At 40.2% G+C, this 14,743-nt stretch overlaps 1 protein-coding gene across 2 annotated transcripts in view; it reads right to left on the bottom strand.

Moving 5' to 3' along the window:
• Nucleotides 1-14,743, bottom strand: part of LOC145938166 (PHD finger protein 14) — a 243,433-nt gene that overhangs the window by 47,980 nt on the left and 180,710 nt on the right. For both annotated transcript variants that reach the window (XM_083041584.1, XM_083041583.1), the window contains exon 7: nt 1,703-1,843. The gene's annotated coding sequence lies outside the window, so the exon portion shown is untranslated. The remainder of the gene's footprint in view (nt 1-1,702; nt 1,844-14,743) is intronic.

Raw genomic sequence — 14,743 nt, forward strand, 5'->3', positions numbered from 1 at the left:
ATAATATTTATGTGCCTTGCTTGCTTCCGCTTATAATCATTCTCGATCGAATGTTTCCAATTGTAACACTTTAATCCGTAGATTAAGAAAAATATTTCAACGTCCGAAAATTCCAATTTAAAATTATCGATATTATTTGAAAAAGGAGTGATTAACTCATCGAAGTATTTATTATCCTTGTATTGCATATATCGTTAATATCGTTCATTTTTCTATTTATTGTTAAAAATACTGGTTAGCGAAGAAAAAGTTTCTGAGAAATCAATAGAATAAAATCCGAGAATTATTGAGTCGCGAAATATTCATTATTCTCTTTCTTCTCAGTTTAAATTCATTTTTATTATTTTCTGACGATCTCCGAAAAACATCATTTACATTTCCATGATAAGCTTATAAAATTCATAACCTGTGTTTTAGACATTTCAATAACATATTAATGTAACTCGGTATCTCATAATTATATTTCAAGAATATAATAAAAACGTCATAAAACTTTGGTATTTTCGAGTAAAGGTATAAATGGTCTTACGAACCCGCAATAGTCGAGTAATTACGGAAATAGTGGCTTTTCGGTATCGCGCGTTTCTGCTTCAAGAGCACCATTAATTTTCCTTGTTAATAAAACGCGCTTTTATCTCCACCGCATGAAATAAAATTGTTATTTCACGAGGTCCTCTCAAAAAGTCAAAGGTATCGATAGCCATGGTTACATTTGTTGATCCGTTGATGTAATCATGACTATCAATACTTTTAACTTTTTGAGAGGACCTCGTGAAATAACAATTTTATGCGTCATGCATTCCCAGTAACATACGGTAGGGATAAAAGCACGTTTTATTAACAAGGAAGATTAATAGTATCCTGTCGGAGGGGATCCGATAACCTGCCGCGATTCCACAGAATCAAGTGACGGCGAAATTGAAACCAATTACGGTTTACAAACCGCCAATCTCCGACAGGGCTATTAAAAATATTAATCGGTTGCGCTCCTGAAGCGGAATCGGCACGATGCCGGAAAGCCACGCTTTACGCAATTACTCGACTATTGCGAGTTCGTAAGACCATTTATACCCTTACTCGAAAATAGGAAAACGTATTCTCTGACCGATTTAATTGATTAATTAAAACCCATCTAAAATAGCTTACGATGATATAATTGGCCATTATTGCCATTGAATTTATTCTCAATTTTTTTTTTTTTAATTGGAGTTCTAATATGCGAATATTTCGATATATGAGAAATAATTAGATTGTGGACTTTCTCTTTTATTATTGACTTGAATGCAATATATTTAAATGTATATTTGATTTTTTTTCACTCGTGAATGTTTAGCGTTATTTGTCTTATACATTAATAACTTCGTGAATTTAAATAAAGATCTCTGACTTTCTACATTTGCATGTGCGATTGTTGATTGAAAATAGAACTCAATTGAGTGTTTCCCGCGAGATAACGGTGCAAATGCTTGAGACGGACTATAATATAATTTCGCAATATCTGAAAAGGAGGGCATCGCGCTACCATCGAACGAAAGGATATACGTTTGTCCTGAACAAATACGGGAAATTATGCACCGCGGAGAATTCCGGCGAACAATACTCGGTGATGTCAGCGGTATTTTGCGTCTGATTCGCGGCATAGAAACTACCACTACGAACGAAATATCGTCATGCGAAAGTCACTTATTTTCTCTTGACTTACCGTGGCGGGATGCAAGCGCTCTTACGAACTTGTGGCTGCCGATTATAATTGCGAATGACTTGAGGATCCGACGATCGTAGAACTCAGCAGTTGAAGGATTTGAAACCTCAGTCGAGATTTTAATACTCGATTGTCAAATGCCTGAAAAAAAAAAATAGTTCCATTGAATTTCTCTTTCTCCTCTTTTCTTTCAGAGAAACAATATAACTTTCTTGAAATATCAAATCCAAAAGAGTAGAAATTCTAGCAAGGTATGCAAAGTTTGCAAGAATTTGAAACCGATTGCAATCCTGTTACTGCACGAGCAATCGTCGAGCCGGACCAAAGACTCGAAACTTTGTGAGCGCGACCGGTATACTTTCAGCACACTCTCGTGCATATCACACGATCCTGTCCGCGTATGTCGCCGTTACAGTAACGAAGTTACGGGGCTCTACTTTGAATGCAATGCCGGCTGATGTTTCCCTGCCCCCTTTGATCCGGTTGTCCATGGCCGCGGAACGTGTTGCGGGTAATGCGAAATCTTCTCTCTCAAAAGCGGAATCGCGCAGATGTAGGTCGAATGGATCAAACGAACTCCCCATCTCGCAGGAATTTATGAGTTGCTATAATGTTCTAATAAAATATTGTCGATTTGTTATTTTTAAACTCGTTTTAAACATTCGATAACTGGCGATAAAATTGGAGACAGAATTTTATTTATTATTTTATTTGTATCGTGCAATATAAACAAAAACATTTAAAAAAAATAAAAATATACATATTAAAACATGCATATCAAAATATGTATGTAGATTCAGATATGCGGCAAACAAAATTCTGTCTTGAATTTGATCGCGAATAGTAGATCGTCTAAAGCGGATTTTAATAAAAACCAAATACAGAAATAGTAGGTACATAATAGTCTTTCGCGTAAATTGAGATATTTCGAGATACAAATTCGTATATTTTCGTGTAACATGTTTTACGAAATGTCACATGTAACTCATATGTCACATTAATTTTATTTGAATGATTAGCAGATTAACGGATCTTACTTATTGTTAGATCGTATAGCTGTGATATTTTGATTTTAGACAACGTGTGTATTTATACAATTACGACAGCAATCGGCGCTTAAAATACGAAAGTGCGCGCGCGAATTCCTATTTATTCTATCATACAAGCTTCCATTATCCTCTCTTTTTAAATCTCACTGCGCTACGCACGGATGATCAATACGGTATCCAGAAGCGAAAGCCTCGAGAGCGTTTTGCGATTATCTCCACGGTATATCCCCACAGATCCCTTCAACTCTGCTCCTTTTTTGCTAAATCACCCTTCCGCCTGCAGCAAGCCATTGTTCTTTTACGGCGTGTCGCCAAACGGTTATTTTCCAATCTGGCATCCGCCAAGCCGATATTGGCTTTATTAGGTTCTCACGACTCGTCGATGTCGCGGTGCTCTTTCTATCGGCTCTCCTACAATCGTTTTCCCCGGCTCATTCTATAATCGGTGTCTTATTGCTCTCCACGTAGCAACGCAGACATCACTTGTCGACTCTTGTCGTATAATAGTCCGCAGGACTTAAACACTAGTCGATTGAAACCCGGTGAACATCGATCCATTCTCGATAAAGATAAAATAGTTCGCGTATGTTTTAATTAATATGTTATTTTAGCTCAATTGAGATTTAAGCGCAATTTAGTTATTGAATAATCGCGTATCTTTTATCGCAACACACGATTAAAAAATCTACTCTATCAATTGTGTTTCAAGAAAATTAAATTTGCGAATTTTTTAATTTTAAAGTTTTTGATATAAGAAAAAATTCTTTGTTGCGTTGTCTCGGACTCTTCGAAATCCACGCACATGTAAATTTTTCTCTCTCCTATCTTTATATATTTAAATGTGTTTGCGCAATATTTTATTTTACATTTTTTTCTTCCTACGTTGTCTTTCGTCCGCGTTCAATTCAGCACCGATCGCTCGCGGGGTATATAATCCCGTTTCACGGAAATCCCGGCTATTCGGATGTCGGTTGGACGGGGTTGGATATCAAGGGATATCGGTTATTAATTATCGAAGTAATAGCCGCGTAATTGGAGCTCCCAAGAGGAACCGGCGGGTTTCGACGCGAATGCCTCGAGTCCGTTGTACCGTATTTGTTGTTGCACAACGGCGCAGAATGCACCACGAGACGCATAATGCGTAAACCGCCCCTGCCTGGCTGGCCGGCTCCGTTGAGGATTTGTTTTACAACCGACGTTACCGTGCGTATAACAGTGCTTTGTCGGCCGATGTGCAACGTTGATGGGCGTGCTTGACACATAAGTGGCGAACTGTGCACGTCATGATACTCTACAAGTTCGGTCCTACGTTGATTCAAATCCCTCATCACGCGTCGGGCCAGGGAGATTATTTTCAACCAAAGCGCTTTTATCATATTATAAAATAATAACCTCTCTCGATAATGAATATTAAATATATTGTATCCATATTGCAATAGCGAGATAATTCCAATGAAAATTAAATAGGGATTTATAAATGATGTATATTCCATGATATCTCGTTATTATTTCGAAAATGTATTCGCGAATGCAAATAAAAATAAATAGAAAATAAATAATGAATAATGCGTAGACTGATTATTTGAGAAGGGACGATGATAAGGGACGAACGCAAATTTCGAAATGATAATGACGATAATGTCGGCGAACGAATTACGCCGAATATATTTGGGAAAAATAATATTTCTCTTTGAATATCTTCGTAACGTGACGACAGGAAGTAATACGAGGAAAAAAAAAACGAACTCGTCGGCCTGTTGTTCCTCTCGAAAATTCATTTCGCGCGCGAGTAACCGTTCTTCTCGTATGACGACGATGCTTCTCACACGACATTAATTCCGACACTTCAGTATCCAAGTATCGTTCCTATACAAAATGGCCAATACTATAGTTCATTACGCGAGCGATCGTAATTCTGTCGCACAGGACAGCCTTCATATTTTCGCGTATATTCGCTCGTAATTAACCGTGTGAAAAAAACCGCCGTTATACTGTGTTATGCCCGTTTTATTATCCCTATGAAAAGTACATAATCAGCCCCAGCTGCCGTTCACCTCGTCGAAAGACGGAGAATTCGCTCGAGAATTCTGCCAGAATTCCCGGAATTCGAAAAGAACGAGCGAGAAAGAAGTGTGACAGCGTTTTCCGAACGTCCTTTTGACCGCCACTTTTTTTCCGAACGTGGTATAAAGTCGCTCGTTCCGAATTTACAGAGATCTTTGAGATTTAAAAAATATAAAAAAAGAGATCCCTTGAACTAGAATTTAATATCGCGAAAATTATCCAGCGGTGTATAAAAAAAAAACGCAACAACGACGCTTTAATCTCAAGTGAGGTTTCTCGCAAAAATTGCAGATGCAGATAATTGGCTGTATAATATAGGTGTAATAGCTGCCAACGTGTTTAAGCATTTTCCGGCTCATGTACCAAAATTCTCCCCGTCCACTCGTACCAATATCCAAATAGCTTTGTAATTAAACTAGATGCTTACGGTGGCGAGCAACGGGTATCGGCGCGGCGTCGAAATTCGAGCGTGCCAGAATCGACCAGAGCCCGCTCGAATTTATTCCGCGGCGTGTCGGCCGGTCGTTGAAACGCGTTTCTCATTCCTACTGACTGCGGCGGCTGTTACTCTATCGAAGAGAATGCAATTTCATCTGTTTGAGAGGGGGAGGGAAAGAGAGAGAGCAACTTTTCGCTTACCAGAGAAAAATACGCAGCGCTGTCGCGTGCGTTCTTGGACGGTGTTGCTAAAAAAGTGCAAGGCTACCGAGGGTGACTGCCTGCTATCTACGTGACGCACGTTTTACGCGCGTACACGGGTTTGCTGGGTTTATCTCGGAATGTCAACTGCCTCAAAGACCTCTTTTTTTCGATCCGCAACATAGGTTGGAAAGGACAAATACGACATGGTCAGTTTAAATTGGAAAAAAAGATCAAACGCGTATTCTTTTTTTTTGCTTTTTTTTCTTTATGTTTGCACGAAAACACCGACCGCGGATAGAGCGAAAAGAATAGAGAATGATTTTCTTTATAAAACATGTGTATAATATAGGTGTAACAATTTTTTTTGACTTTTAATTTAACCGCGCGTAAGTTTCGACGCGTAAAGTTCGAGAAACTTTACGATGCTAAGAGTTCGAGATTCTAAAGGTCCAGAAGTTGAATGTAGGAAATATAATATATGTGAGAACATGGTGCCCCACAATGCTGCGGACAGCATATAAATTCTGATTACATCAGCGCGTAACTTCTTCCATTCAAATTGAACTAGCTGTGCGGCAATCTCAAACAATCCCGACGGAACACCTGACGTTCTCGTAGCCGCGCCCACGCTAAACTAAAGTTTTCGCGCGTGCGATAATATCGTGGCGTAAATAAACGGTGAACGTTACACACGCGCGGGCGCGCGTCATTATGATATACCTTTATTAGAGTAATAAATATCTTTCTCTCGTAAACGTAGTCGGTCGCGAAATCCCGTTCATTCACACGCGGTTAGCGGAAGTGGAGCAACTATCGGCGAACAGAGAGCCACGAGTTCATTCGCAGGGTGAGATCCGCACTCTAGATGCAAGAGTTGGGGCGAAATTTGTTTCGACGTGTGCGAGATATTTTCCTCGCCTTCGTATGCGCGCGATAGCGCATCGGTGCAATCAGATGTAAGAGTATATCGATCGAGAACGCGGTTTCTGGACGAAAAAGGAAAAGGGGGGCTCGCTCGCGACCCAATTTTTTCCCGGAGAAAACTTCATTATTCCGTCGAAAGCTTCTCGTTACGGGGTGACACGTCGACGATATATATTCCGAGCAGGAATCGATTTCCGAGTTCGTAGACGGTATTTCGACTTTCGAGACGACGCGGTTGACCGGAACTTTCTCAATTCCAATCACGTCGGACGGCTATCGTTAGCGCCCTTCTCTCTCAGAACCCGGGACTTACTCTGATACTGGGCCGATCGAGATCCTCTTTGGCGCGCCGATGTGTCGATAATGAAACTGCATTTGCCGCGCGCGACCCTTCCGCTTGAATGTGCAATCACATACCAGGAAATTTTGAAATCATTTTATCGAGTGAACGATGATTAGGTGAAACAAGATCGCGAAGGTAGCGTATGAATAAGGTATGGCACTGGAAAAGGACCAGGATTTGATAACAAAGATATAAAATATTTCATATGTTATTAAATTTTGAAGTCTACGAATTCTTACATAATTTCCAGCTTCTATTCTAAATAATTATAGACTTTTCGGTATAATTAATAATTGTAAATAATTTAGTTAATATATAATGTAATATTTTAATAATTAATATATATAACTCCTTGTATCATCAAGTCTATACGAATTTCTACGAATTATCTTCTGGGACCTTTAAAAATATAATATTTTATATTTTTGGATCTTCTTTATATCCCTTGAGAGATGACTGACAGCTGTGAAAAACATGGTAGTAGGTAGTATGCCGCGGGCGACAAACCACCACGACACAACGAAATGTCTCTCGAAACACGGATACCCTCTTCAAATTTCAGTGCCGGTTTGATCATATTGCTACGAGCGCGGGCGCGATGCATCGCGCATATAGCCAGGGAGAGATGGAGTGCATTATATCAGGCGAATTACCATATTTCACGTGCCGCGGTCCATCTTCGTTCTGGATATCGTGACGGCGAGAGAAATGTTACGGTATTGCGAGAGGGAAATACAGACGATCGCCCATCCCTTGATGTGCGATCGAACTGCAGAAGGTATCCTCATGAAGCTCGAGAAACGCACGATCGTGCTTTTTATCATAGATCTCGCGACAGAAAGCAATTCCTTTTGTGATAATCATATCGGTTCGATTTACCTTCGATTTACAGGTCTTTGTCCTTTTTTGAAGAATAAGAATTTAGAAAATAAAATGATAAAAGAATTTTTATATAAATACTTTTAATCGTTTAAGAAACCCGCTATACTTGTAGCTTTTCGATTGTCGTATAAAGGTCGTGAAAGGGGGTTGAATCTGAATACAAAAGATATAGATCTTGTCATGGGGCTATTTCTAAGTGCACAAGGAAATCGATATCTGCGAATCGCCATCGATATTCCGCGTCGTCACGAACGAGTCGTCCATCAAAAAGAGGGGTGCCCATTCGTTTCTGCCCGTTAAATTTTACCCCGACGCGATGCCCCATGAATAAACATTACGTCAGCGCGGCACGCTAATTATTCGCCAATTATTAACGACAATAAATTATTAAACTGGCGGACACGTCAGTGTCGGCCGCCGGTCTTGTAGCACGGGCAATGTCGTTCTTGCAATTACCATCAATCAATTATTCAAACGAAGCGTCTCAATTATTTAAGAGTAGGCTCATTTAGCATTGCATCAATCACTCGCGGATCGCCGATGCATCGAAGCATCGTTCACGGATTATTTACAGAGCGGTAGGTTATCGACGAATAACATTACTAGACACATGCGGAAACGTTGCATAAATAAGGATTTATTTACGGATATAATTCTCGAGTTTAATGAGAAACGATATTCGTTGGCCTAAAAATATAAAACGTGAAAGATCTCTCAACGTAGAAAATTTATGATTTAATAGTAAATTTGAAATTTCAATGGGATTTTGCTATTTAAATTAAATCGTGATTGAATATAGTGAGAATTTTTATGAAATTTCAGATATTCAAGATTCAAGAGATTACGTATATCGAAATGGTTAAAGATTGTTACAAAAGATGGTATAGAATGCATATAATTTATAAATGTATAATATATATTCTGACTATATATGGCGCGCCCATTTGTCGTCGCGCGCAAAATTTACGGCTAGTTCAATTTTCATATGCCGCTTACGATAAAAGCGCCAGTAAAAGCTCTCGATAAACTGATTTGCCGCGACAACCAACCCCTTTTAATTTTTCGAACGTGATAGTAATTTTCCAGCGATTTGGAATATTGTGAAGATTCGGGGCGCGAACGTAGATTTTTGTAACATCTATCGCATTTAAACTAGAGCTAAATCAAATCGTAGAGTAACACGAAAAATGTCTATTACCCGTTTATCGACACATCTATACACGCACATACACACAACAAGCGCGCGCAAACACGTTTATTTATTTATAAAAAAATTAAAAGATTCGGAGTGGAATGTCAAATTCTTTCTGTCTGTATAAAAACACAGATTCTCGTACAATTTCGCGTTAGTTGTTCCTAACACACACACAGAGAGTGAATTTGCGGCGCATTTGCCAGACATTGCGATGATCACGTCAAGGGATTAATAAAGCAATAATAACGTATCGAGAAAAAAATCAAAATTCACGAAGAGCCGACCACGCTCGAATAAAGCGGAGCGTTTGGCCATGACACGCGATTCCCGCTCGCTTATGCCCCTCCTGCATCCCGAGAATGCGATTTACGCAGGCGCCGCACGCGATTTGCACATCCGTCAACCGAAAGAGTTCTAGCCCGTTTCCAATCCTGACGTCATCTTAATAAGAGGGACAATAGTTCCGGCCGGCGATACTGGGAACGGGGAAAAATGCTCGAGCAAGATATCTAAACGAGTCACTAAATGCCGAGAATCGAAGTATAATCAAGTCTCTTTATAACACATATATACATATATATTGACTGTCCGAAAAAAACACATTTCACAAGTAATAAGGAAGATTCAGTAAAATTATCCTTTTGATAGGCATTTTAATACTTTAATTAAAACTAACTTTTTATAATTGATTTTTAGTCGTTTAAGGATTTGAAGTCAGTGGAGGAACGATCGAGCCTTGAATTTTGAATTTTAACACATTTTCTATAAAAATTTTAACAAATTTAATTTCCTAAAAATTTAAATTTCCAAAGACTCATCGATCCCGCCTAATATGAAAGCCGAGCGCGTAATTAAGCAATAAATTCCTTTCACTTTTTAGTAACAATCACGGCGATTGTCATCCATCTATCTCGCGGAATTATGCGATTATTGAAATAAAGTGACGCTGATGAAATTGTTCGTTAATGCCGCGCGTAATTTCGCGACGACAGGGACAGCGACGCGTTATTTCGCGTCGGAACGATCCTCCCTGTGTTTCAAAGCGCATACGAGCGCGGGCCACGTTGTATACGCATTGCTGTCTACTTTGTATTAATAATAGCGCCGCGAATGCACGCACCATCAATGGCGGGAGGATGGAGCGTATAGTAGTACATGCTGACATTATCTCGGTACAAATTAGCGAGACCTCCGAGACGCGCGCGGGTGTGCACGTTCGCGTGCACGATGAGAGAAGCGCAAAATTACGCCGCAACTGGAATAAATTTAATTGGAAGACACGCGCGAAAGAGCACAGATGTATCTTGACATTACGCTAAATTGAGTTATCTCGCGCAATAGTATAAGAGATTTAGTAATAATAGGATATTCTTCTCTAGTCCTCCATAACTGGTTATGTTACTTGAACAAGAATTTAAAAACATGCAAAAAAACCATTTCGACTGTGGAAATATTTTTCATCTAAAGTATGTGTATTACATTTTATCTCGTAAAATGAAAATCAAAGTACGGTACTCTTTTTTAGTCACGACGCTAAAAGTTACGTGTAGTAAAGTGGCTAACAATTTGTTAAATTTATCATATATTTGCATACTAATTAATTAAGACAAGACGTTTATGTATATGCGGTTTCTATTAAAATATGCGCTCAAGACATATAATAGAAATCTAGAGGCATGAAAATGTCGTAGAATGAATATGTTGTAGTTTCCCATCGAAATATACATGTACGCGTTGCAACGCGAGACATAATATATTCGAAATGCGCGGAATATTCATGCACACGCATTGTTTTTGATATCGCGCAATGAATAAAGTTTCAATTTTACCGAGGGTTCCGCGGGTTCCGCGGGTGCAAGCTAATAATTTTCCACTTGAAACGGATCGTGCAAATATCTTGTTTAAAGATACCCCGTTTCGGCGAATGATATTAGTATAATCAAAAGCACTTTCCACGGGCAATTTATTCGGTTGAAATGTGTTACCGGCGCTCGAGGATACTCGATCCTCTTGCTTTGAAACAAACACGAAACCATCAAATTCAAATTGCGCGAGAGCTGCTATTAATCGTCTTTCTCTCTCTCTCTCTCTCTCTCTCACTCTGTATCTCCGCCGTAACGTCTCTCTTCTTCTCTCTCGCGCGCGTGCAACTCCTTCTTTCGTCCCATAACATAACAGCAGTCCGCGGTGCAAACAAACACGAGATAAAATTCAGAAACACGGATGTGATGCTGCGATACAAATGCCCGTTAATTCGCCGCATCGCGTTCGGTAATCTTATTTCGCGCTCTGATTGCAGAAATTTGCTTTAGTTACAGAATCATTTTGTATTCCGCTTTTAGAAATTTATCCTGTCCGAACACAATTAAATGGAGATCGGAGAACCGTGAATTCCATAGAGAAAGGAATAATATTGTATAAAGGGATGGTTTTTTTTTTTTTTTTTTTCCATTGGATAAATAAGATAGAGGGATATACATGTGAGAATTCAGCGGAATCCTCTAACTCTATATCCGAGTAAAAAAATTCGCAAAAAATTATTCTTCGTTACCCGTACAAAAATCAGGAGCGGAAACCGCGACGCCAACCGCGACCAAATTCAATAAACAGCGCCGCTGAATATCGGGTATCCCGCATAAGAGGCACGTTATCGGGACTATTTACGAGCATGCAGGATCCAGAGCGGAGCACCCTCCACTAGCATGCTCTCTTTCCTCTCTTCCGCGTCCCTCCTACTTCACAAAAACCTTCCCCGATATCCAGCTTGCATTCAGTGCTCCTTTCAGTAACTGCAAGAAGGTTAAATATACTACGCAAAGGAGAGTTATGTACTGCCTTCACAAGGATTCTGAAATGTTCGTAACCTATTCCTCTCAACGCGCTTAATATTTAACGAATCTTATGTTTCACATACAACATAAGATTAGATGATTTATAGATTTAAAAAATTAAATATTAACGAATTAGACTTTAATAAAATTCTCTAACGTTACAAATTAAAATTATAATATTTTAACAGCTTAAAATTTTTTAAAATCTATAAGCTTTGGCTCCATAAAAATGTATTAGTAATATTCAAGCTACAATTTTCAAATTCGAATGTTGAAGAATTTTAAACATCCAAATATACAAGAATGCAAAGATTGCAGAATAATTGTGAAACATATTCAAATCTTTGAATGTCGTCGCGCGACTTTAATAAGACGTATTGTCAAATATACAGAAAGAAAGAGAGATAGATAGATAACAGAGGCAGAGAGAGAAATTTCCATCGTTTTACTAACCCACGCTACTAACTAACGACCTTTCACAGTCCACTGCACACTACCAAAGTAATTAGCTGCGCTAACGAGAGATCGTTATAGCCAACCGCAGAGCCGTGTAAAAGGCGGCGATCTATCTCTTGCAATGATCAATCGGCGGTCATATCACGTTGCGATCGTACATCATATAATAAGAATGTAATATTTATTATTTAACTTAAATATACCGATCGCGTCATGTATTATGTTAATAATTGAAAAATTATTTCGAAAAATTTAAGTATACTTTTCTCGGTCGTATTTAAAAATCCACGTATCACGGGAAGATGCTAGGATTCAAAGATCTCACAAATGTAGACCTCTATTAAAATATTCATCCGCGTTATGCAGCGCGCAGTAGTACGGACCGAAGATCAGAGGATTCAGAGAGCCTGAAATTCTGTAAAATGCACGCACAGTACTCTACTCTCACAGTACATGTATCCTGTCCGCTAATTTAGGAAAAGCGAAAGAAAAAGAGAAGAAAGAGAGAAACGGGGAAAGACAGAGAGCAGGGAAGCGAGCAAAGTGAGAGGGTGCCTGGATATTGTAAAGAGCTCTAGGTTCTCGTATGCACTTCACGTTGTAAACTCCGCCAAACTCCCCGTGCTTTCTACGACGTGCAGGACCGACGTCGAAGGGGTAGGAGGGGAGAAGGGAGAAAGGGAGCGAGCAGCGGCCCAGTACATGCCGAAGACGCATTAATATTAATGTACCGGGATTTACTGCGACACGGCTGCTCGAGCCCCCGTAGGATAGGATGTATGTTTACAAATACGTTTCTCAACGTATGTGCCGCACCACCCTCTCTCTCCTCTCCCTCACCCCCCGGCCGCATCTGCTCGTATTCTCCGCTAACGCGCGCGTACGTCCTTCGCGGCTCTCTCGTCGGCGGAAGTGGTGAACGGGCAAACTTGGACTAGTCGCGTCTTGCGGATCCCGGCCCCGGGTCTTCCGGTGCGCGCTCGCTTTAGAAGCGGTTACGGTTTTGGCCCTTAATGTGTCGCGGGGAGAGAGACACGAGCGTGTCAGGGATAGTTTTGTGCCGCATCGGCCACGACGAGCTTCTCCTGAATGCGACGGTGGTTTTAGGCTACGTCAGTAGTAGAGACTTCCCGTTATGCATCATCGGATGGGTAAGGGGTAGATCGATAGATAGATAAGTTAACTCCGTAATTGAACGACGAGATAACCGTGAACGAAAAGCTCTGTACGGCTCTATCCGGAGGATATTAAAATTCAAAGATCGAGAGAGGTGGAATATATCTAAATCCGAGAATCCGCGAAAAATTCCAGAAATCCGAGGATTTAGAAAATCTAATCATCGTAGAAAGGAACGTAAAAAATCACATGCACGTTTAAACATGCAATTATTTCCAATTAAAGAGAGCGAGAGGTGGAGATGGAGATAGAAAGAGCATTATATTCTTGATATATTCTGCACCATTATTATCCATGGAAATTGTAATGAGTGGAAAGCACTCATTATGTGTATACGCGCATCTATTTTCCCCGAGGGTCGTAAAATCGCATCTCATGATACTCTCGCGAGCGTCGTGTTAAAATATTCGTCGCAATTTCCTGCTATATCGTCGTTCGAATGGCGTTTTACGCGCTGCGGTTACGCGCCTCCGTAAATTCACTCGCGTCCAGAGAGGGAGAGAGAGGCAGAAAGAGAAGCAAACGCGAGATCCGTCCATTTTTTTTTCGTCCAACGAGACCGGGATCGTTGGACGACGGTCAGTTAATCGCGCGAGCCGCTCCAGTTGGCGAAAACAAAAGCGGGGTCCCACCCCCGCGTAGGGCCCAACTCTGAAAAAGAATAACAGCCGGTTGCAGCGCGGCGATAAAATGCTCGGCGCGTCCTGTATTCGCGAACACGCCCGCGAATATAGCACATGACCGAGATCGGAAGTGGGAATGATACGAGGATGGCTATTAGGCGATTTGGTGCGATTTTGGCGCCGAATTATTCGCGCACGCATCAACGATTTTATTACCGCGGATAATGATGCGTTTTGGAGAAAGATGAATTGGACGCGCAGCTCTTGAAGCAATGTATTCCAATCTATTCTCGGATATATAAATGGACTTTTAAATATCTTGTCTTTTTAAATATTAAAAGTTTTCCATCTTTAAATTCTTAAATTTTACGATTATAAAAGTCTTCAATATTCTACTTAAAAAAAAGTTTATTGTATAAATTAAAATTCTCGAACACTAAATTTATTTTTGCATTTACACAAATCGGTCGACGTTGCGAAGTGCAAAATATGATCTGGAAATAAACTCAGTTTTTATCAATCGATCTAATTCCTCATTATCACGAATGATAAAAAGAGATGGGGAGGAAAATCGGCGGGCAAGAAAATGTGTGCAGGAGGGAGTCGCTGGGAAATAATTAAAAATTACGCCGCTCGTGGAGGATTATGGTCCGCCAAGAAAAATGGTGAACGTGAGGGGCCGCGCCGTGGGGGATGTCACGAGCACTTAACTTTTCTTTTCATGGTCGAGTTTGTTTCGTCTTTAAAGGACGAGCGAGCTTTTCCCGGCGATAGTCGAGAAGCACGAAAGTGTGAGATTCGTAATTGAGGGTCGACGCCCTTGGGGCTCTCGAGATCTCGTATACCACGAGCTTTC

Source organism: Prenolepis imparis, unplaced genomic scaffold, assembly GCF_030444845.1.
Source record: "Prenolepis imparis isolate NDT839.2.m4 unplaced genomic scaffold, iyPreImpa1.0 SCAF_7, whole genome shotgun sequence".
Lineage (NCBI taxonomy): Eukaryota > Metazoa > Arthropoda > Insecta > Hymenoptera > Formicidae > Prenolepis > Prenolepis imparis.